Raw genomic sequence first — 21,804 nt, forward strand, 5'->3', positions numbered from 1 at the left:
CCTGACCTAGAATGAAGCAAAGCATTCCTAAGCTTACTCTTGGTATGGAAAAGCAAAGGACTGTGCATAGGTGCTTTGAAGTGACACAAAAAAAAAACTCTAGTGCCAGTTTTGGGCACCTTCCAACATTCTGAAAAATCACTGATTTCTGTCAAACACTGTGGCCTGAGACTGAGCATCCGAGCATGGGAGACAATCACCCACAATCCTGTAGCGAGCAAGAGAAAGGGAGAATCATTGGCTCAGTTGTGATCATGTGACATTTGGCATCATGTACAACTTATATTGCAAGACATTGCTTATTTATCAAGTTGAAATTTCTTAGAAATGCTTGTTCATCTCGCAGAACAGTCCCAGAAGAAGTTACTGGCAATCCAAGAGTTTACTGTATCAGGTACTGCTCCAGTGCTATGTATGAACTCATTTGATTCTCAAAACAGCCAAAAGCGGGTAGGTGCTATTATTCATCATCCTTGTTTTACAAAGGAAATCATGACACTTGTAGGTAGAGTAGCTTGTCCAAAGTTACAGTGCTGAGACGTGACCTCAGAGGGTTACTTCTGGATGCTGCGCTCTCATCATGAAGCTATCTATCCTGTCTCTTAAATAAAAATCAGGAAGATCATTTTGTTTCTTGGGGACTCTGCATGAAAGGTTACCGAGTGGATATTCTCAATGTAATATTCACAGGTACGTGCATTTGAAGGTTAGGAGGCGTGGGACACTGCAGACATAATGACATTAGATACGCAGGCTCTGAAGTCTGGCTGCCCGAGTCTCTCTCCACATCAAATGACGTTCTGTGTGACCTTGAACAACATACTTAAACTCTTGGTCAAGTGCGGATAGTAAGGGTATGTGCCTCACAGAGTTGTGCTGAGGATTAAGTGAATTCGTGCCGGTAAAATGCTTGGAATAGTGAATTTGGCACTAATCTGAGTATTAGCACTCAAAAATTACTAGCCATTATAGAAGAATAAATCATTTGCAAAGTTCTGGAAGAACAACTATTTATTTAAAGCATTTTTTCCTTTTTATTCAAATTGAAAAATGTGAACTGTAGAAGGACCATCTTAAAAATTTAGCTATCATATCCTAGTTCAGATTTTCCTCCTGGTTTGATTCCCAAATTTCTCAAATCTAATTTCATTCATGTGCTTGATATGACCTATCTTCCCACCAGATCATGGTGACATTTTGTAAGTTATAAAAACTCAAATGGGCAAATTGCTTTTTTTTTTTAAAACTATGAATAAGATAGAGGAGCATTGTGTGCCTGGTAACCCTTTCATGAATCTAATATCTGTTTCAAGTAACAGTGATTATACGAAGATGGCAAACATAAAACATATCATTTGAAGATTAGGTAATGAAGGTTAATGCATATAGGAATTGCCTGGGTTCTCTTTCCATCTGCCAGGTATGTTTAAGCCACAGAATTATTTTAAAGGCTGGTTTTTTAAGGGCAATGAGATTTAAAAATGCAGCCTGGAAATTAGCATCCTTCTAAGACAAATAATCATTGGCCAGGGTAGAAAGTGATTTTTACTTATTTATTTTTTAAGTTTATTTACTTATTTTGAGAGAGAGGGGAAAAGCACAAGTGGGGGAGGGGCAGAGGGAGAGAGAGGGAGATAGAGAATCCCAAGCAGGCTTCGCACTGTCAGCACAGAGCCAGATGCGGGGCTCTATCTCACTAACCGCGAGATCATGACCTGAGCGGAAATCAAGAGTTGTACGCTTAACCGACTGAGCCACCAGGTGCCCTTGAAGTTATTTTTAAAAAACATCTCAGGGTACCTGGGTGGCTCAGTCAGTTGAGCATCTGACTTTGGCTCAGGTCATGATCTCATGGTTCGTGAGTTCAAGTCCTGCATCAGCTCTGTGCTCACAGCTTGGAGCCTGAAGCTTGCTTCAGATTCTGTGTCTCCCTCTCTCTCTCTCTCTGCCCCTCCCTTGCTCACATTCTGTCTCTCAAAAATAATAAATGAACATTAAAAATTTTTTTAAAAATATGAAGTACATCTAAGAAATGCTTAAACATCACTTAGTGCATGCAGCATATGCAGGCCTAGGGTCTGAGGGAGGGGCCAGTGACCCAGTAACCCAGGGATCTCACATATCAAGACTGTCACTGAAACCTGCAGAGCAGCACCTGCTTGGCTGCAAGATCTCCAGTGTAATCAGAGGGAAATTGCAGGAATCCGGGGCTAGAAAACTCCTGATGACATTATGGAAATGGGGTCTAAAAATCAGAGGACCCGTCTCTGATTCTGGGGACTGTCTCAGTTCCTGTCATTGCGTGGCTTCAGGATGGGTTAAATTTCATTGTTACATCTGAGCCTTCTAGTTGAGAGTCCCTGACACCAACATCTTTGTCATTAACTTGCTCTCAAAGAAGAGCAGTTTCAGTGGGAGACAAGACAGGAAGCTGCAGGCCACCCCTGGCCATTTCCAACTCTAGACTCGCCCGCAAAAAGGCATTCAAGCATTTCCACAGGTTCTCAGGAGATGAAAGGAGATTTAAGACAACTGAACTGCAACTCCACTAATGGCAACAATAAAACTAGTACCCCCTAGAGGTGTGAATGATACTGAGCCTGAACGGAAGACCTCATTGCCAGAGACCTGTTTTGTGCCACAGGTTTCTTCTTTGCTTTGTTTTGTTTTTTAAATCACAGGAAAATCTCCACTGGCAATTACATACAATTTTGCCCATTCTCCTACTGAAATGTATTGATCACTTGCAAGGGCAAAGGTAGATGGTGGTACTAATTTACCAAAGGCTTCAATTGGAATTGCAACATTACATTATTTAGGCTGCCAGTAAATGATACTTCTGTGTAAATCACAAGTATTTAGTGGCTTAAAGGAGATGTTCCCTCTCTAGAACCAAATCCGAAAAAAAATGAGTAAACTGAGGAATAAAAGTCTCAGAAGACAAAGTTATCAGTAGGAACCTCAACTGTTCAATTGTTTTTTAAAAAACTGATGGAGAAGAAAAGCAGAAAAAGAGGGAGGAGCAAGGTTATTATGGTTCATGGACAGAAGGGGTCTCAGTGGTACCAGCAAAACCTGAAGAGGACACTTTCTCTTGGACCTTCTTAAACCAGCTTTCAAGAATCTAATTTTGAAGCAATCCTGGAGCTCAGGAACCTGTTAGAATAACAACCAACTCTTCTTCCACAGCCCCACAGCAACAGTTGCTCTCCAAATGCAAATTTCTCATCAACACCTGCTGCAGGCCTGGTTTCAGAGCAAAGCAGGACCCTCATTGTAAGCCCCCGCCTAAGTGTGTCCACAAGAAGAGGGAAATGTGTGTGTGTGAGGCAGGGTGGGGAATCAAGTGGCTCAACAAAGGTAATTGTTTTCCTGTCTACAAACAGACTCAGTAAAAGTGAAAACACTACCGGTCAGTTGCAAACCATACGCTGCACAGACACACGACACTGATTCTAAAGAAGCCAAAGCTGAGAAAATCGCAGTGGGAAAAACCAGGAGCTGGGGATGAAGAGCAGACATCTCTACTTTCAGGACACCTTACGTTAGACATAAAATCTTTCACAACCAGGTAAACCCGCAAGTCCCAAGTTTACTGTGACTCTGGGAGGTGTCCCCAGCCCTGGAGATACAGGATGGGTCCTGTGAAGAAATGAAACAAGCAAGCCACACTGCTGTCTTGAAAAAGGGACTCCAAGTCTGTTCCTCTCCACCATGGTGACCCAGACAGGTTTTGCCTTTCAAGTCCAGGGTGTACTACAGGAACCAGAAAAGTACTGGAGAGCTGCGGTATTGAACTGCCTGTAAAATTGTATGCAATTACCACCATCCAATGTCGCTTTGAAAACTTTGCCAATTATAAATTTGCTTTAAAAAAATGTGTTCATCCAAATTTATTTATTTTTAGTATGAAATTTATTGTCAAATTGATTTTCCATACAACACCCAGTGCTCATCCCAACAGGTGCCCTCCTCAATAGCACGGGAAATGTTAAACCCAATTGTCCCCCCTTGCGGTTCCGTGGCAGACAGAGCACTGCCATCTAGTGGTCAGCCTCCGCCATTCCGCCTCAGCTCCTAAGAGCATAGAGTGGCCTTTTTCTCATCCAATCACTGGGAACAAGCCCTGACCAGTCCAAGTACTGGTAACAAGCTCTTGCCACCCTGTAAGAGCTATGCTGCCACTTAATGCCTTGAAATGGATTCGACCCAAGTTTGTCATGGTGACACTGCCAGCAAATGACCAGCCAGAAGATCAGGGATTTTCAAAGTTTCTATACATTGGTGAGTGACAGTCCACAGAATTTATCAAACCCCTGAAATGCGGAATATATTAATTTCACAACATGAAAGTACTGCTTATGTGGCAGGCCAAATTTTTCACAATGTTAAGTTTTTAAAATAGAGGTGTGTGTGTGTGTGTTTTAGCTATGAAGAAAAGCGAGTGAGAGAGAAATTAAATGTTTTTTGAGGTATGTTTGAAACTGCCATTTTAAGTCCTAGAATTTATAAGAATCATCATACTTATGTAGGGAATACTTAAACAAATAAAATCTTACAAAAAATAATACTGTGCTGGCTTTACTGATGTTCTTTTCATGTGGAAATTCAGCAAACTGCTGCTTTAATTTTCCCTAAGATTGGTACACAGTTTACCATAACCCATGAGTGGCTTAAAGTAGCCATTCTGTTCTATTTTTAGTTTTTAAGGTTGTTTACTTTGAGAAGCAGCTACTAGAGCAGAAACCTGGGGTAGGCCTTTCAGGGTGGGCAGAACTTTGCTGCTTGGGTAAAATGTTTCCTAAGATTCAGGGCCTCACCTGCTTGGAAAGGATGACAGAGAAAAAGTCAGGATGGGTGTTTTGATTAAACCATTTCAAATGGTAATTGCCATGGATGTTTCCATTTATGGTTAATATTTGCTTTTAAATATTTTAAGAAACCATTATCATAGGAAAACACATACACACACACACACAGTCTCAGAAAATAATTAGCTGTGGTTTTTAACTTCCCAAGGATACACTCATATATCTTCATATTCTGAAAAATGACATCCTAAGAACTATTTATAAGTGAATATATTGAGAGTTACCACTAAAGATAACTTTTGAAACGTAAACTCTGATTTGAACAGTACATTTCAAATGACACAAATCACATGAGTAAATAGAAAATTAGGGCTATGTATCTGGGCTGTAATGTTAATATACATTGTATTATGTGTGTGACTTAAAATTCTGTATTTAGGTAAGAAGTATCAGATGCTTTTGAATTAAACAAAGAATGTATCACTGATAAAAAAAAATAGCCAGTCATTAAGTGGCTATCATAACCTTCAAAGAAGATTTAAGGCAACACAAACAACCTTTCCATGTAAATATTCTAGAGTCAGCTCTAGACGGCTTCAACTCTGCACCACTAATGACACTTGTGACCCACAGAATTCCCAGATGGATTTAGCCTGTCTGCACTGAACTTTTAAAACAAGTTAGAAAAAGGCAAGCTCTCTGTTCTTCTGGTGCCATGTGTATATATTCTGGCTATTTCAGGATACAAGGTAATGGGAAAAAAGCACCTTTTGTTTCATTTTTCAACGTAATGAGGAACACCATTTGACATGTGCACCAATTCCACTAGATAAGACAAGAGCAATAAAATGCAGCGCTGAAACATGCAGAAAATAATGTTAACTAAGGTTCTACTAGGCACTGGATAGTTGTTTTATGATATTTTAAAACTCAGTTTTAACTGACTATGCCTGAGTCCAAACTCTGGAGCAGAAACAACTATGAATTCTCACTGATCAACAAAAGTTCCAAGAGATCGGGAACACCACAGCGTGGATGTATATGGCGCAAGACACAGATGTTTATGGGGGAAGAAACTAACCTGTTTGTAAATTTCCACCGTATCCATTTGAAAGACTGCCAGAGCTGTGTACCTGTAGATTATACCTTCAGTACTGATCAATGACAGCTCTGACAACGATAAAAAAAGTCCAGCTGTTTGCATTTCGCAGTTATGGTGGTAAACGGGATGGCAAATGTATTAAATCATTTTTCTTAGCAAGGAGTCAATTCTATTCAAATCAAGTAAAGATACCGTTTCATACCTGATGTTTGAAACTTAAGAAATACAGGTTAGACAATTTCTTTTAAAAATTGTTAAGTAACCACAAACATACTTTCAACAGAATACCTACGATTAAAAATAGCAGAAAGTTAACCAAATGAGCAATATAAGAGAAGCTTTCTTTTAAAAAAAGGAAAACGCCAGGACATGCCAAAATCCAAACACATAAACAAGACTACCCAAATAAAACAAAACCTGTCGACTCTGACAACAAATCAATTGAGTGAAGAAATTTAATTACTAGAGGATAATATAAGCTAGCAGTGTAGAAAGATAAACAAAGATAAGTCTAAAAATGTAAACAATGGTAGTGATCCAATGAACGTAAAGAACGGAAGGGAGAAATTATGAAATTAAGTAAAAATAGTGCTTTCCACTGATAAAGGTTTTGATCTATTAAGGAGTCATGAGTTATTAGCCTTTTTGTTTCAAATAAGTTACCAAAATATGTCAAGCCATAACTGGTAGAAATGAATCACTGATAGAAATATTATGGGAGAACCTTATCACACCTCCATTAGACTAATCCCAAGCTCTGCATTTATGAACTGTGTGACCCACAAAGGTTATTAAAACACGGTTGTCAAGGAACCAGGAGGGAAGAGTCTGCCAGGCCAAGGCAGCCAGCAGAGATCAGCAGCCGCTGGAGTAGCACAGGTGCCAGAACCAGGTTGGCAGACGAGAACAGGGCCTCGGCAGAAAGATGGGTCTTCGGAGGGAGAAGGGTTTATGAACCTTTTTACATATCTGACTATATTTTGTGGTCTTACCTTACTTACCTTACTACACTTGACTCAGGTTAACCTCTTTTTATCTCAGTCCATTTTCCCCTCCAATTTCTGACATTAATATCCCATTTTGAAAAATGAGTTCGTTTTTAAAATTTCATAACCTACAGAACTTGAGTTTGTAGGTAGAGAAAGAAAATAACAAATCTGAACGAGTACTGTGTCTTTCTCCCCGCCCCCATCCCCTCCTCCCACCTGGGTTTTCATGGCAAAATGAACCTCCTTTAGTCCCTATGCCAATTAGGGGCTGTTTAACTATCCTTGTGTCCCTCTCCAGTTAACCCACCATCTAAATGTTAGCCGAATGCAACCTGCCCTACTTAAGCTACTTCAATTTAGTCTTGCTTGCTGCTTCCTCCAAAACGTGTTTTCCGTATGGGTTGATCCCACATTTCCTCATCCCTTCTAAGCAGCATACTGGTTTAAACAATTGGTCCCGATGGTGAGTAGTATATGCTTCAGTGGTGGTATATGCTCTTTCATGGGGATACCAAATATTTTTCTTGACTCTAATGTGTTCTGGAGCCTTGCTATTCAAGGTGTGGCCTGTGGACCAGCCGCACGAGCATCTCCTGGGAGCTTGCTAGAAACGCAGAATCTCTTACCCCACCTTAAACCCACCGAATCAGAATCTGCATCTTAACAAGATTGCCCGGTGACTCGCGTGCACATGACAGTCTGAGAAGCACTGGTCTAGTGACTATTTTCTGCTAATAACGTTGGATACGTCATTCAATACCGTGTCCAGCCAACCCCACTCCACTTTCACAATGTACATTGGCTTAATAAAGTCTCTGATAAAACTGTATTGAATAAGCCAATTTTCTTTTTGCTTCAGTCTTGTTGAAACCTATTCTTCCATGGATCCCCCTGTCACACGATAACTATTAACATCCTTCAGAATTCACATCTATGGAGCATTTTGGGAAATGCTGGACTAATGAACATAATATGATGAATGAGAGCAAATCACCAATTAGGCACACTTTGGATTTCAGTTTCCTCACCCATTTGATGTGGACAACACTGTGACCTTTAATTAATTAATCAAACGGTGGCTTTGGAGGAAAAAGTGAAATAGATGTGAAAGCCCTGTGGAAAATATGAGTGTTGAGAGAAATTTCATTCATTCATTTATTCACTTAACAAGTATTTATGCGTGTCTACTCCTTCCTAGGTCCGTGCTGGGGACATGGGGGCTGCAGCAATGAGAAAAGCGGACACGGTTCCTACTTTCATGGAGCCAAAGATCAGTTCATGTGAATTAAGGCTTAAGATCTATAGACCACAAAGGTATGCACGAATTCCCCTGAGGTAATCAATTGCTAAATGAATCCCATCAGTGGTATTTCAACTCAGAATTTATTTAATTAGCAGAATGCTTTCTCAAAACCACAAGGGAGTAAAGAGTGCCTACTAAGAATCATAATGATGTTAACATTTATACAGAATTTATGGCATATGGGCAACCCAGCCCCTGATGTGTACTGTTTGACAATTGCCACGGTGTATATACTCTCACAGGACCAATTAATTTCAAGCTACTAAGTTCAAGTTACTGGATGTGGGGATGGGAGGATTCGGAGAATCAGAAAAGGTATACATTATCAGTCCTTGTGAGCCAGTACAAACCGGCCGCAGCACATCATGACATGGCTCATGCAAAGTAGTTCACATAAAATAAATCTGGAATCTGTCCACATTACCCTGCTTATATGCCATTACTTGAACTTAGTAAGACGACTACGCTCTACCTTAAGAAAGTTTGAAAAATTTAGTTCTTATTCCATTCATCTAGATGAATTGTGGAATTTGCTACTATTTGGAAGAATGGGCCAATAGATGTTGCCGGTTAACCAGCAATCTCTACCACAGATTATAAGGGAAAATTCAAAATTACACCACCTGTTAAGAGAGGGCAGGCTCTGAAAAAGGGAGCTCTTTCTGATGTCAGATACCTCATCTGATGGGGAAGACACGAGTCTTTTTTGAGAGGGGGGAGGTCTGAGTCTTAGAATAGAAACATTCTCTGGGATGATGAGTCTTGGCTAAACAGAAGGGAGAAATTTGCTCAATCTGGTATTTAAAATGGCACAAGTATCCACAAAAGTTTGCAAGAGGCTAGACGTTAAATAGAAAACTAGTTTCAAAGGCAGCACGATGGAAACTAATGACATACGCCAAGCAAGGCCTTCCTTTCCTTTCTGGAGGTCCAAAGGAAAGTGGATAGCAGGGGAAAGCTCCCAGAGAGCAAACACTTATTTCGCAAGCCAAATTACCTAGTTTTATGATACTCCGTTTCTCTTTTCACCCATGAATTTACTATCGTTTATTTTTGAACATTTTGTTCCTATTTCAAGTCTGAGCCAGTTGTTGAGTGAAGGGCTTTTGTTCACACTCAGCTCAGAACATTTGAATGTAAAGCGAGCCCATGCCAGGCCAAGACAGGAGAGGTAATTACTCTAATTGCAGGTGTGGTCCTGCATGGTCCATCACCCCATCCTTCCCTACTAGAACTTCTACTCAAGCTGACTCTGGAGTGTGTGTGTGTGTGTGGGGTGTGTGTGTGTGTGTGTGTTGCACTCACATCACTGTGAGCAGACAGCCTGTTGCACACACTTTCACTCCCAGACTCTCTCCTTATTTCTCCTCTCTGCTCAGTCCCTGAATTCTGTAGCTGCTGGTCCATGCTTAACCAAAAAAAAGAACTAGTTAGTAACGTTCTTCCTGCTCCGACAACCATCAGGAATCCACAACCAGGAAAACAAAGCAAAACAAAGGAATCCGTGGACACCTGCAAAAAATCCTGAAAATGTCACATTAGGCTCTCACACTGGCGTGGGAAGGTCTAGCACACCACTGGCTGTTGAACTGATGGATGACATAACAAGAAGGATTTACCTCAGATTCTAGAAGTCGCACCAAAATCCAGTCGCAAGTGGCGAGAGCCAGAGCAGCCCTATAAACATTCCAGAAGAACGAAGAATACATTCAGGTGTGAAGGTGTGAAGGCAGTCCTAAAAGAGGGTTTGGATGAAAATCCCCATCTTCAGAAAAGCATAACACTGCTGTATCAGGAAACTGTAATAGGAAGGAAAATAGTGAATGAACTGAGTAAGCAGAATGGAGATTTTCCTCTCTGATGCACCTGCTCGCGTTGTGAAATGTCTCTACCGAACTCTGAGTTTACTTCCGTGTCCATATATCCTGAGAACAGAAGTTACTTAAACCTTCAGATAAGCTTACTTCTGAAGATCCAGGAAGAGCAGTCCTAATTTTTATCTCTCATAAAATAGGACTTTAATTTTCTGTATTTTAGTTTCACTACTATTAAGGATTACACAAATTGATTGAAGTCAATCTTGAGAGAATTATAATTCTTAGTGTTCGAAAAACATGGATAATTTAAATTTGAATACTCTGAATACGATATATTCTTTTTATTCTGATTCTAAGTAGTCTAAGTTCAGTATTTTGTTGATTTTGTTATTTAACAAAAGTTCACAAAAGGCAACAGAACAGGAATTTTATATGAACAACTGGAGACATCTGAGGCAAACTGAAGACACCTGAATGAAGTAACTGGAGATATTTGAAACAAAGGCCACTTCTGTATACGCCCAGAGATGTAACTACCATAGCTATAAGACAAACATGAAAGCAACTTGGTGTTTGCTTAAATAGCTTCATTGGTTTTTAGAAAATGTTTCAGAGCCTTTAGAACTTGAGTCTTTAATATAAAGTTCAGACGCTTCTCTTGGGGTTTTATTAAAGTGAAAGTTCAAGCTCATTCACAAAAGTGGAGAAGTCCTTTTCCTCACCATCTCCCTAATTAATTTGTGAGTTATACACTCTCTCTTTCTGCTACAAACTTTCTGCCCAGCAATGGAAGTATCTAGTCCTATGAGATGATGGTCCATGGAAAAGTCCATGGAACAAGGGCTGATACCAGTGATGGAGGTCTGGGGAAGATGAACAGAGAATAAGGTGAGGTTGAGCCACAGGACGCACCTCAGTAGGCAGGAACCACGATTTGTCAGGACATGGACATCACAGCACAAGACTAGATGTTCAGGAGAGATGGTATGCGTGGTCCCCTTTACTCTGAATACAGAGGGCTGGGAGAGGAATTGAAGAAACAATATGAAAAAAATTAATTTATCTGGTTAACACTAGATGGCAGTGAATGATAGTACTTAGTTGGAAATAGGACTCCGGCATCATTAATAATGACATTGTAGACATGTTTGGACTGTCTTGAGTATTGACATAGAACAACAAAAATCATCTGTTCCACTCTTGCTTTATTTCACTGTTTTTGCTATAATCCACGTGAAATATGAAAGGCATTTCCCTTTAAAAAAGGAACTATTAAAGTTTTTCCCTTCTCTAAAGGTAACTATAGTTTTTGTTTCGGTCTTCTGCTTTACTGTCAGTTTCTCTATTCATTTTGGTGCTGTGATCTTTCATATTTATGTGCCTTAGTGTAAATTTCTCTTTGAAAGCATATATGCATATACATATACTTACGTATATAGGCTCTTTAAAGACAGGGAGCATAGTTCATCCTTCTATTTATTTGGTTATCATTGTTATCAATTCTTACTCAAATGCTTTAAATGTCTTGGACTTGGAGGGTCCTTAATAAAATCCTTTAAATATAGATTTCATTAGTTTTTTGTTTTGCCATATGTGAAGTAAGCCTGTGGTATTTGTTTTCCAATTGTTAGTCTTATTTACTGAAAGTGTATAATATTACTAAGGAAGAAACTGTTATAGTTGTATATCCTCAGGAAGTAGAACTTTAGTGTCTTGGACCATCAGAGCTGAAAGGGGCCTTAACAGTCACATGGTACAAATTTTCAGATGAAGTAACTAAGGTTCAGAGAAGTTTAGTAACTTGCTAGAGGTCACACAGCCCATCTGTGACGAAGTTAGAAATAGAACCAAGGTATCTTGGTCTGCATAGCTTCTTCAGTACTTTTTATAAGCTCCTAGGCCAAAGGTGCTGAGTGGAAGAAGTAGGTTCTCCAGGCTAAGGTACCAGGTTGGGGGTAATGTCCTGTCTATGGGCATGTCCTTTCAGCTGGCTTCTATGGCCTTGAAGCCCAGCAAGATGGGACAGAAGCCCCGCGCAGGCTCTGTAAGCTTCAGTTAGGGGCAGGACAGTCAAATAGGTGTGATATGAAGGACAGGCTCCTTTTAAGCCACTGGAGCAATCCCCCTCCAAAGAGTGAAAGTTCCCGAATGTCGCTGCCTTCAGGAGGAAACGGGTGTCACGGATCCTAAACTTAAAGGAGGCTGGCAGGTTGGGGCTCTATCTGTGAAGCTGCATAGTCTGGGACCACACAGGCGGATGCACAGCTGAGCCCGAAGGCAGGGCAGGGAACCAGCTCCCGTGACCCGCCCGCCACAGCGCCTGGACCGTGCACCACCTCCTGCCTGGTCCCTGCCTCTTGATGCAGACCCAGCCGTCCTTTCTGAAGCCTGATGCCTCCCCTCCTCCGGCCCAGTCCCCGAGGCCCCTTCCCTGGGGTGGCACAGGCAGGAATGCTCCCCACCTGTCAGCAAGGCCAGGCTGTCAGTGCGGGCTCTCCCGCCTCTCGGAGAGAACCTGTGAGAGCACAGAGTCCACAGGACCCCGGCAGGACAGCGGCTGGCCCCGGGGTGCTCTTACCCACAGCGGTGCACCTTGCGGGAGGCAGGGGCCCTTGAAGCAGGGGACCTGATGTGGTCAGCCCGGCTCTGCTTCCTTCCAGCTCCAGCTCCAGCTCTTCTCAGGCTCCCAGGAAGACACATCTGCTCTTTGACATTGTGGAGCCAAGCTGGTCTGCTGCTCAAGGAGAAAGAACACAAACAAAACAAAACGCCCTCAAACTTCACTAAGCTTGAGAAAGCTGCAAGATTTAAGGGACTGGGGCCTTTGTGGGAACGCCTTTTAACCTCAGATCGCCTGCCAGTAAGTATTAGCCAATGTATTCGTGGGGCAGCTGCTAAGTGTCAGGACTGCGCTGGGCACGTGAGTTACCATGGTGAGCGAGACAGATGTGGTTTCTTCTCTCATGGAGCTTCACCTTTAGAGGAAAAGGCTGACACGGAGGAATAACCCAGTTACAACATCAAATGCTGACACTGCAACTTACAGTGGCGTGCCGAAGCCTGCTGGGGCTGGCGCCCCAGGACACCTGTTCGATATTCAGGAATTTTGTCAGCTGGTTGTTAAACACAGCCGTGACTGAAATCAGCTAAGGTGGGAGAACCAGTCACAAACCAGTGTCACAAACCAGTCCTTACCCGAGAGCGCCTGTTAACTTTTCACCCGCACAGCATTGGAGATAAGCGTGTGATCTTGTGGAGGGTTCCACCCTTACTACTAACCAGGATGTAGTGAGCATTTCCAACTACCAGCTGGGCCGGGGGAGCTGGGAAGGGGGACCAGGCATCTGACGTCAGGCTAAGGGAGCCACCAGTGGGTGTCCCTTCCCTTCTCTACATCAGTAATCTGAGGAGGAAGGATTACTTCCTAGGCCATCTGTGCCAATGGGGCAGCCAGGTAGTGTAGACAGGACACCCACATGTGGTGCCACAGAAACATCTGGGTTAGGGAGGTTTGATGAGTTCAAGTAAATGCCCCTGAAGCACTCTCCTAAACTTTAGACACAAACCTTCCACCATCAAGATTTTGCCTGATCTGTGTACCTCTTCTTCCATCAATAACTTCATGTTTTCTTTAAATTGGCTTGCTTTAGCCCCAAAAACAAATATTTGAAGGGAAACTTTAGGCACTACCATTAAGGAAAATCAATACTGTTTGTAATAAATAGAAAGTAATCATTAAAAAAATGACCGCAATGAAAACAAAACAATGCTGTTAAATTCCAGCTAAGCTTGAGGTCTGCTCAGAGTCAACTGCAATGCGTGTACAAGATAAACTAGTGCCACCTGGCCACATTCTTCTGGCGGTCATGAGAACACTTGAAATCAGAAAGGAAATAACTTGGGGCACCCGGGTGGCTCAGTTGATTAAGCATCCGACTCTTGATTTTGGCTCAGGTCATGATCTCATGGTTCCCAAGATCGAGCCCCACATCGGTCTCTATGCTGACAGCTCAAAGCCTACTTGGGATTCTCCTTCTCTCCCTCTTTCAAAACAAACAAACAAACAAACAGGAAATCACTCCATCAATGTGTGATTTGATATTTTTGAATGTCTTATCGGAACATCACTTAAAATTGTCATCATAGCGATGATGAGGGTGATATATCACAGTGACATTTCCTGAGCACTTCATGTGTGTCAGGTGCTATTCTAAGTAACTTCCCCTCTTCTATGGTAATTGGATATTAATGGAACTCTCTCCTGTATTCAGTTTCTGCCAGTTCTGTTGTGATTCTTTGGTCTTTTTCTACTCATAATGCTTCAGCCGATTTAATTTCTCCAGAACCTGAAGCAAACAATTCACTACTATGATAGTTATCTTCCAATGAACACACAATTAATCCTTCTAATTAAATGATAGACATTACTTTAAGACAGGTCTTCATCCTATTACTGCTATGAAAACAGAAAAAAAATATTTCCCCTGAAATTAAAATAAAATTAAGCTTTCTTGACTGATTCATTCATTCAACAGATATTTGTTGAGTACCTATTACAGGGAGCAGCAGGTGAACACAGAGAATGAGCTTCCCTGGCTGATGGCCCAGCCAGAGTCCCTGAAGTCATGGTCTCTCCCAGACTGTGGACAGAGTAAATGATCACATTGATATCAGCAGTTATCTGAAAGAGTTTACGTAAGAGCAGAAGGAAAGCCAGGGGCTGAGAGGTTCATTCATGATTAAGAGACTAGACTTCCAAAAGGGGAAGATAAAAAGAAGTACAGCATGGTGATTAGAGTTAATAATACTGTATCATGTACTTGAATGTTGCTAAGAGAGTAGATCCTAAATGTCCTCATCACAAAAAAAGACATCGGAACTATGTGGAGAGATGGAGAAGACAGCTAAATATTATGGTGGTAATCATTTTGCAATTTATAAATGTATCAAACCAACACATTGTATACCTTGAACTTAAATACACTTAAATCCCTTGCACAGGCCAAGTCCTAGAAAGATGGTCCATATTCTAACTTCAGTCCTGCTAGCCTTTGCCCTAGCTAGCCTTCTTTGGTTAGTACAAAAGTTTTCCTTTACAATTCACTAAATTGAAAGACTGTTAGTGTGTACTCTATTATTTCATTCTTTCCCTTCTCTCTCTATACAAGCTCATTTCCCCCAGTGTTTTTGATGAAATGGTCTATCTAGATCTCTCCACACCTCTGTCATCTTCCTATGGTTACAGTCCCACTTTTTAATGTGTCCTTTAACAGGCTTGGATGCAGCTGGAGCTTTGTGGCTACCCGCCCCCTAATCGAGAGAGGAGAGCGGGCTGTGACATGTCTCATCACTATGGGATACAGGATAAAGACATTAAAAGAAATGTAAGAAGCCAGAACATAATGCCCAGGAAAGTCAACCGTTTACAGGAGGGGAAGCCGAAACAGGCGGAGCTGGGATGACCTCCAGGCCACCTGTGAACAGAAGCAGCCTGTATTTTTCTTCTTTAGTGCATTTTCTTTTCCCATTGAACATCTGGTCCATTTCCTAATGGCAATTTAAATGCAAAATGTGTGTGGTTTTCATTTAGTTTGAAGAATGAGGGATAAGGACATTTTGGTTATCCAAAATGCTACTTGCAGGGAATGCTACTTGCATCTAATGAGTATGATACTAAATGTTCTACAATGTACGGGACAGCTCCCACGACAAAGGCTCATTCCCCAAATGTCCACAGCCCGAGGTGGACAGACATGGGATTGGAGGAACAATATTCAGGACTCTAGAATCTCAAGTCTATAACACCTTGCAAGAGTTGAAACAGCCACTGAGAAGGGCCACCACTTAACTGTTCTCTAGAATTCCCAGAAGATCTGGTGTATTTATCTCCTGTGACAGTGCATAGACTCATTCATAGATGTAGTTCTAAGATTTTAAGATACTCTTAAAATATGTTCTAGCTACCCACATGGATGCCCCCCTTGATGCTAGATCAATTTCTCATTAAGAGACTTTTGCTAATTCTTAAACTACCTCCTTACTTTGCATTTCTGTAACTCAGCATCACATCTGAAAATAGGCAGATTAGTCAGCACTGCATCTGAAAATAGAAAGATTAGTCAAAACCCCAAAACGAGCACCTTTTTTGATGTTTGCTTCAAAGGCCAAGGGCTCAATCACCAATCACAGTTGCATTCCGAAAGGCATTACAGCAAGAAGTAGGGCACGAATGCACTTGGAGACAGTCAGTAAGCCAGGCGGGGGCCCTGACCGTGCTGGTAATGTGACAGCATGAAGGATGTGCAAAGCTTGGCCTCCTGGTCGCATTGCTCACACTTCAGCCAGTAAGACTGACATTTCTTTCAGTTTAACTCAACAGATACGGTGGAATGAATCGCATTTTGTAAGGTTGGGGCTTCAGAAAACTGTCCTGTTTCTTTATTTTACAGATTGGATCGTTGTCAACTTCATGTTTTTTTCAGATGTGACCCGGTCATCAACAGTGACCAGCAGCAGCAGAGAAGGGGGACAGCAAGGTTGTAAAGGTTGAGCAGTTGTAGGATTAACATAGAAGGGAAATTTATACTATAGTGATTATTACTGCATGTTATATACAACTGAGTATTACATATTGTTTATATTTTGATATTAATGTAATAATTATTCTATATGATTATATATGATATCTATTTCTATTACAGGGGAAAGAAATCGCAATGTGTGCACCTGGTTTGGGGAGAAGTATGTAAATAGAGCCATGGAACATCAACATGACGAGGAAAAGGGCGGGGCTAGAGCGAGGACTGAAGGCAGAGTAAACACAGCTTGTCTGAAAAACAGACACGGTCCTCGGTCCTCGTAACTTTGGCTCTCGGGGGTGCAAATGGCGTATATCTGATTCCGCTCTGTGGTAGCAAGATGCTTCTGCACCTTAGGTAAACAGGAAATTACAACTAAAGGACACACAGAGTAACCTGCTGTGTGTCACCTGCACACTGTGGACTGCAGTGCCCTTGGATTTATACATAAATACTTCAGAGCTTTAAATGGCAAAAGGCTAGATCTGTTTACCTCTGCACTGTGTACTTGGGAATTACGAAAGAATTAAGGAAATAATTTACTGTTGTAGTAAAGGCCCTGAGTGCAGTATTTATAACATAAAATTCCTTCCCTTAAGAAACGTGGGGAACTCTGTTGCAGGAACTCTTAAAATGACATGCAGAACAGAATGCTCCTTTTGCAGATGAAAAGCTGAGAGCACCCTGTCCTTCCCCAACACTTATAAATATCAAGCAAGCCGAAGAGACCCTTCTCTCAGGCTCCCCGTGCCTGGATACTATCAGAGATTCGCTTTTTGTCTCTCATGAAGAATTTGCCCCTTTCAGAAATGGGCTCGTCAAAAGAGTGCCCTGCACCTCTGTTCTGCACCTTTGTTCGGAGAACCATCAGGCTTCGTCATTACAGAACGCCTGGGTATTGGCCTTCAGGGCCCTTCACTGAGATGTCAGAGGCAAAAGCTAGAAGTGCTCCCAAAGAGATCCTAAGATTTGCTCAGGGCTGAGCAGATAGGAGGTGACTGGGACAGCACTGGCACCCTGGGCTTCTGACTCTGGGTTCAGGGTTATGCCTGCTTCTCCTAAAATGCTGAAGGTCCCAGACATCCATGCAGCCATGCTTCTAGACCCACAACCATCTGAAGGAAGGGTTCTCTCCAGTCACTCTAATAACTGAAACCCACTGGCATGTGTCAAACATACCTAAGAATGCTTGATCTAAAGGAAAGAATGAAAGCCCACCTATCCTCATTTTTTCTAGTCGTTTCAGAGAGATGGCCAAAGTGCCTCAAATGTACCCTTCCATGCAGCCAGTATCATTTTAGCTTTAGTATTTGAGTACCTTATAGAAAGAAAATAGATCGTTATAAGCACAACTAGCACTAAGATCAACTACAATTCCACTTACTACCCATTTACTCTCAGGGTAAACTTCTGGCTGTCACATTCATGAGATTCAGTTACCACTTCTACAAAAGGGGCGACTCTTGAGTTCCACTCTAAAAGATTCAGCAGTAAGGGGGCACCTGGACAGTTCAGTTGGCTAAGCATCCGACTTCAGCTCAGGTCATCATCTCACGGCTCATGGGTTTGAGCCCCACATTGGGCTTTGTACTAACAGCTCAGAGCCTGGAGCCAGCTTCAGATTCTGTGTCTCCCCCTCTCTCTGTCCCTCCCCCCTCTCACGCTTTCGCTCTCTCTCTCTCTCAAAAATAAACAAACATTAAAAACACCAAAAAGAAAAAAGATCCGGCAGTCGGGTGTGTGGCCCAGGAACAGCATTTTTGGAAAGCTCCTCATGCCATCCTGATGCACAGCCAGACATAGGAACCACTGGTTGATTACAGTGATTCCAAGAGAATAAAACAATTATCTCAGAAGAATAAGGGACATATTTGCATTTTTAAAAAATGTGTGCTTACTTTTTAAGAGAGAGAGAGAGAGAGAGAGAAACAGCGTGAGCGGCGGAGGGGCAGAGAGAGAGGGAGACACAGAATCTGAAGCAGGCTCCAGGCTCTGCCCTACAGCACAGAGCCTGATGCGGGAGCTTGAACCCATGAACCACAAGATCATGACCTGAGCTGAAGTCAGAGGATAAACTGACTGAGCCAACCAGGTGCCCTGACATATTTGCATTTGATGTTAACCCAAACCAGGCATGAACCTGGGAGGATACAATCCTAATTCAAGAAAGGCTTACATTTAGCATGTATAATTTTATAGACTGAGATTAAGAGGGGGGAGAAAGCAGCAGGCCATGTGATTGCTGGCAGGATTTTCTCAGCTCATTTGTATAGAGTGCTTTAAACAGGCCTGGGTACACAGAAAATGCTCAATAAATGTTAGCAATTATTTTTAGTATTGAGTAGAAATTGCATTGATTAATTTGGGGAAATTGTAAATGATCATTAAAGTGGGGAATGGTCAGCTCTTTATGTGAGCAAAATGCATCTCAGAAATTATATATAAATATCAAAACAAATTAAAACTTCACTGGTATGTTAATTTCTTACATTTTCCCACCAAGCGATATTGGCTAGACCTCTTCTTACTCTCACCTTGCTTTGTCTTCTTTAAAACTGGTATCGATCCCTTTCTTTCTGAAAAATAAATACTGAAAATCATCTGGAAAAGGCATATGTTCTCATTCCAAGAAACTGGAGGTGGACAAATCCTTTAGATCATCTCATCTATCCTGGGGACAAACAGTGGAAGAGGATATTGCAATATGCACGGATTAAACACACGTCTCTATAATCAAATTTCATAAACTTCTCCTGCGTTGTACTTGAGTATCTTACAAAATGTATCGGAAACAGTCATGATGGTTGAAGGTAGAAGATGTTTGGTTTTAGTTGTTTCATTTCCCCAGCTGAGTTTCAAGGGAGTGTTTGGTCTTCATAAACTTTCTGCAACATGCAGGTATCAGCCCGCTTCTTCCCGGTTCTTAGCTGGGACTGGGCGATACCTCTTAGCAGGTACAAAATGACTAAGTAACTTTTAGTAATGTCAGTTCCGTGCTGGGTTCTTAATGCAAGACCACTTTGTGACCCTGCTCAAATATTTTAACCCTTTCTTCTCCCCAAGGTGTCCCTTAACCAAAGCACAAGCACTATTAAAACATGATGATAAATCATAGGCATTTGCCCACTGACCTTCCTTACAACACCGAAAAAAGAAGCCGTGAGCTCTGAGGGCTCAGACCCAACTTAGACAGCGTCTCTGCTGTTGATGAATCTTTATGGAAGCCTTATCTTACATTTTTAACAGCAAAGCTCGGGCTCTGTTTTACTGAAGCTGTTTATATATCTAATCAGAGTAGATCAGGAAATGTGGTTGACAGCATAGGGCTGCCTGAGAAACATAATATTTGCTGGCCAGCCTGAAGGCGACCTCTCAGCTTAGAGGCATGATCAATGAAGTGTGCCTGAGGCCCTGTTTAGATTAAGGGAAATAGCACATTGGTGGCCACATTCATCCCAAGCAAATCGTTTTCCCTCATGCAGGCTGCAGCGAAAAGCTTTCCAATAAACCGATGACAGGATTAAACACAAGCAACTCCTCATGTGCCCCTCATGTGGCTGCGGGCCACAGGCGGGGAGGAATGCCGGCTCTCTGTGCGACTAGGAGGAGGGTGGCCCTTCAAGGACCAGCAGCCCACACTCTACCCTGCCACTAACTAGCTGCGTGTCCTACAGCTAATTAATATCTATCTCTGGGACCTGTTTCGTCATTTGTAAAAGAGAGATGCATTAGTCAGGGTTCTCCAGGGTTAAAATACACAGCCCCCCGCTCCCCACACGCACACACACACACACATGAGAGAGACAACGATGTATTTTAAGGGACTGGTACACAGGATTGTGAGGGCTGACAAGTAAAATCTGCAGTTAGAGCCCCAGGGAAGAGCTGGTGCCCTTTCGGGTCCAAAGTGTTCAGGAAGCTGAACTCCCTCTTCGTCAGGGGAATTCAATCTTTCTTCTCAAGGCCTTCAACGGACTGGATGAACTGGATGAACTCAACCACATTATAGAAGGCACTCTGCTTCACTCAAAGTCTACTGATTTAAATGTTAGTCTCATCTGAAACATGCCTTCAGAACCACATCTCGGTTGGTGTTTGGCCCCAAACTTGGAACCATGGGTACCACAGCCTAGCCAAGTTGACACGTAAAGTTAACCATCACAGGGCATCATGGTAACATTTCGCTCAGATAGGTCTGAGGAAAATTAAGTGCAAATGCCAATAAAACACTTGGTGCAGGCCTCAATAACTGACTCTTTGTGTCCTAAGATTTGGGGCCGATTGACTAATAAAGGTTACATTTTAAAACATTAGAAAACCTAAGTTAGCACTGTGCATGATTCAGCATTACCATCTGATAGCACCTGTTTCACACTCCTTCTCCGCCACAAGGAGGACTCGTGGGCTTCCGCGGGTGTCCCTGGAGAGTGAAGGATGACACATTTGTTGCGAAGGCAAGTTTATCAGCTCCCAGACTTTTTAAAGACTTACCTTCTGTTGTTGAAAACCAATAAAGAACCTTTGTGGGCACAGTCAACTGTTCATGGATGTTTCCCTAGCACGTGGCCCCAGCCATTTGGAACACGAAGTAGCATGTTAAGGGCTCATTTAACTTACAAAGTGCTTATCCCAAAGTTGGAAAAGGGTGCTGCGGAATGCGGCCTCCACCTATATCTTGTTCTCGTGGTATGAAATACGGCCGCAAAGAAAGCTTCATTGTTTCTATTGCCAGGTTCTTTCATGACAGGGGAGCCTGGACAGTTACTGGTGGAACGCTACCTTTCTAAGATTTATTAGGAGTCATAGAGGGCTCAGCAAACTCGGAAGGTACCTTTGTATCCTACAGCACTCAAGACTGATTTAATTTCATGTCAGTCCTGGAACTGCAACCACAATATGAACTGCAACTTTATAAATTGCTCCTTGGAGCAGCTGCCCTTACAGGTGGGGAGTCAAATGGGTGGAAATGTAGAGGAAGCCGGACGACTGAGAATCGGCACACTGAACGAGCAGATACATTTCACCAAACTCTGCGGTTCTCATCTGTCCCCCATCTCACCCCCAAAGCCCCTTCTTTCCCTTGTGTTTGTCTCCTGCTGAAAATATTCTTTTTTTTTTTCAGAGGGATGTCATATGAGATGTGAGGGAGAAAATGAATTATGCTACCATAGTACATAAGGATTTTGGATTTCCAAAGATTATTT

The 21,804-nt window shown here is 42.1% G+C and overlaps 1 long non-coding RNA gene across 1 annotated transcript in view; it reads right to left on the reverse strand.

Moving 5' to 3' along the window:
• Positions 1–8,628: 8,628 nt before the first annotated feature.
• The window catches only part of LOC106968359 (uncharacterized), a 133,226-nt gene continuing 120,050 nt past the window's right edge, over positions 8,629–21,804 (reverse strand). The window contains exons 4-11 of the long non-coding RNA XR_001429118.3: positions 19,135–21,020; positions 17,819–17,918; positions 16,064–16,122; positions 13,930–14,065; positions 12,601–12,756; positions 10,935–11,041; positions 9,825–10,004; positions 8,629–9,613 (exon numbers count right to left, since the gene is read on the reverse strand). This is a non-coding gene — a long non-coding RNA (uncharacterized LOC106968359). The remainder of the gene's footprint in view (positions 9,614–9,824; positions 10,005–10,934; positions 11,042–12,600; positions 12,757–13,929; positions 14,066–16,063; positions 16,123–17,818; positions 17,919–19,134; positions 21,021–21,804) is intronic.

This window comes from Acinonyx jubatus, chromosome F2, assembly GCF_027475565.1.
Source record: "Acinonyx jubatus isolate Ajub_Pintada_27869175 chromosome F2, VMU_Ajub_asm_v1.0, whole genome shotgun sequence".
Lineage (NCBI taxonomy): Eukaryota > Metazoa > Chordata > Mammalia > Carnivora > Felidae > Acinonyx > Acinonyx jubatus.